Source organism: Rhagoletis zephyria, unplaced genomic scaffold (genome assembly GCF_001687245.7).
Source record: "Rhagoletis zephyria isolate East Lansing unplaced genomic scaffold, Rhagoletis_zephyria_1.1 Rzeph_scaffold_02114, whole genome shotgun sequence".
NCBI classification, from domain to species: Eukaryota; Metazoa; Arthropoda; class Insecta; order Diptera; family Tephritidae; genus Rhagoletis; species Rhagoletis zephyria.
Window position 1 is genome coordinate 88,604 of NW_016159198.1, and position 3,580 is coordinate 92,183.

Consider the following 3,580-nt stretch of genomic DNA (forward strand, 5'->3'; position numbering starts at 1 on the left):
CAATTTTTATTCCACTTTGCCAATCGAACGAAACGGGCAAAGCATAGATCGATGGCTGTTTCCATTTCCGTTGGCGCGGATAGATAAAGATAGCATGATATGTCTCATGGCTTGTACTAGAGATGTGAAAGCGAGCAAACTAGATTCTACAAATGCTGAGTTGATTTTTGGGAGTGCGAAGTTTTAAAATTGGACTTTAATTTATCGGTAATTTTGAAGAATTTTTGTAATCAACCAAGATGATCATTTTTTAATAAATATTAAAAATTAAGTAATTACGTAATGAAAAAGATTGTAATACTTTAAATGGCTTGAAATGTAATGCTATCATTTCCAATCCAATTTTATCGATTTCTATTGTTGCAATCCTAGATATTTGAATTCTTAGCTAATAATCGAAAAATTAAATTTAAAAGCAAGTCATTAAAAAAAGAAAGTTGTGACACAAGTTTTTATTCGTGATTAGTAAAAAAACAAAAAACGATCTCCGTACCACCGAACGGCCAAATTTTTTGTGAAGTTATCTCTTTCCTTTTAAGTAATATGTACGTTCTAAATATTAACCAAATCGGACCAAAAATTCGGATTTTACAACATACATCGACGCTTGCGCCACCTATCAGGCAAAATTTTTGCAGAGTAATTCATTCTCACGTAAGTAAAATGCATTTTAAGCAAAATGCATTTTATGAACCATATCGGACTTTAAATACAGGGTTTTTAAATATTCCGACACCTGCGCCACCTAGCGGATTAATTTATCTTGCATAATGCATTATCACCGGCTTCCGAGCTATGTTTGAAATTTCAAGTCTAGCTCATCGGGAAATCACTTAAAAATTGATTTCAAGATCGGATTTAAGTACTGATCGATACTCGGTACCGATTTAAAAAGTATTCAATACTTTCGATACTCGGTACCAAAATGTTTAGGCTTCCAATAAGAACGCATATAGACCAAAAATAAAAGCGGTTCAGGGCAGTCTAGCCTATCACAAGCCGAGTGTAGGAGCAAATAGAATTTTTATTACTAATTCAAATGGAAAATATATATCGTTGCCTTAATATAGAAAGACCCTATCTCACATCGTCGCTGAAAGCCGTAACTAAGTAAATAGCCCAAATTCCCTTTCTGATCTATTATAATTATAATCATAATTATGATTCATTTGATCGAATTATAAGTCCCCACATGATTTTAAGCAATAAAAAATTTTAGTCAGTTTGGAGTAATCATAATTTTAACTTTTTTTAAATTACGATTACTGTAATCGTAGTCTAAGTTCGTTCGAACGAACTTGGATTACGATTACAGTAATCGTTAATTTAAAATTAATTTTGGTAACAAAAAACTTATAATTTGATAGTGCGGTGGTTTGGGTTTCCAGGACTACTCTGGGCACGGTGTGGCACACGCTCACCAAGATTGAACGGCTGGCGTGTGTTTGCATTACGGGTGCAAGGCGCACATGCTCGAAGGCACCACTGGAGATAAGCTGGAACTCGAGACACTGCATATTTCAATTGAAGAATCTGTAAAATGAACTCTCCTTAATTTTGCGAGAGAGGGTTTCAGCAAAGGCAACGTGCAATCATCTAACAACAGGGACAAGCTAGGTTCCCATCCCCCTCAAGTTCTGTTTTCCAGGGACGATATTAGAAGAGTGGTAGTTTTCAAAAGGAATCCTACTTACTTCAAGGCGACGTGAAGTACTTCTGTTATGGAGGTCACATACAGTCGAGCACAATGCTGTGATATACTAACGGCTCTTAAACGCCTGAGGTAATTGTATCAGCCGCTTGAGGTCCAATACTGAAGCTTTCGGTGCCCCTGGGAACCTTCCCTAGCATCGTTCAAACCGAGGTCTATGCCATCAGTCTGTGTGCGGTGATTCGCATTCGAAGAAATTCTCGAAGCGAGAGGATACTAATTGCGAGAGATAGTCAGGTGGCTCTTAAGGCTCTATCATCATTTGACATCAAGTCTCCTTTGGTTTTGGAGTGTGTAGAGAGGCTAGTCTAATGAAGTTCAAGTTTCAACCGGCTAAAAAATCGAGTTGATTTTTGAGAATTTTTTTTTTGTGACGGTTTTTTGCACTTTTTTCCACATAAGCATGAATTTCTTACGAAATAAAACGTAGGAGATCGTAAGCAATAAAATTTCAAAAAATCAAAGGCAATTTTTTTTTAAAATTGCACTTTTTATATAAAAAAAAACCGAAAAAGTAGCAGACTAGAATTGTATGGGCTATAAAACTGCATACCCAAAAATGTTCTAAAGATTCAGATTAAAAGGTTGAGATTTTGATGAATTTTCGCAAATTTTGTATAAAGTTTGAAACTGTGATTTATATGTTTTTGGGTAATGGGCATGGATGCTTTACAAAGTTACACTTCTGTAAACAGTTTCTGGCAAATTTAGCCAAAGAATTGGCCTCTACTGTTTGTTTTCCCCGAAGTAGAGTTCTTGATCTACAGAAATATGGCCTCTGTTCTTCGACGCTGTTCATCGACAAATCTTAGCTGAGGATAATCTCCTGATAGCCAAAAAAAAAAGTAAAAACGAATAGATGTGCATAAATGCTGCCATCTGTCTATGCTATAGGTGTCCTTGCGCTGAGCTGAGCACTTGGTAACGAGACAGATGGTAGATTTTCCGCATACATACTTATCTATAAGTATATATTTTGTGGCCCTTATAGTGCTTAGAGCTGCTTACTACAATTTCGTAGCGCCCAAGTTCATCCTCGGTCAAAGCAATTTTCAAAAGTTAAATATTTAGATTTTTATTTGTTTTAGTTTTATTTTGAGTGTTGGCCAACGTTTGTTCTCTGTGTAAACACACGCATTTTACTCAACTGTCACTTTCATCCTTGAGCGAAACACACAAAACGGGCTCTATCTGGCAGTGCTATGACGCTGTTCGACTTCGCCTTCACACGGAACATGGTAATATGCAGTAATAGGGTGTAGCATAAAGCATTCCATCAAGCTACGTGTCTGTCTCCAGATCGAAAAACGAAAACCCATATCGCTGATTTTGTGATAGACGGAAGCTCGATCCAGTGCCTTCCAAGGGCTAAACCAAAGTTCATTTCGCAACACAGGGAACGACAACCAGCGTCAACACCACTCGACCCTCACACCTGCTCTCTGAGAGAACTCTTCAACAAAGCGACTTATGCGAACAGTGGAACCACATTTCCCACTCAATAGCCGGCGAAGAACTAAACGGACTCCAGAGAGAAAAGATGCCGCCTACAGTGCCATGCTGCGATCAGTAGTAACGCGTGCTCTTGGGTTTCAATGCATAATATAAGGGCTGTGTAAAATAACGTTGAGAAATGCCACCAGATCCGTCAGAGTTGGTAACGATGCATAATATAAGGGCTGTGTAAAATAACGTTGAGAAATACCACCAGATCCGTCAGAGTTGGTAACGATCGATAGAGAAGAGACTGGGTAGGCAATTCAGACGTAAAGTCCTCTCTCGTCGTACCAAATTACCCTCCATAAGTCACTAGTTATGCCCGTGCTAGTGCATGGCACGGGAGCATGGACAATGAGGATATGTGATGGG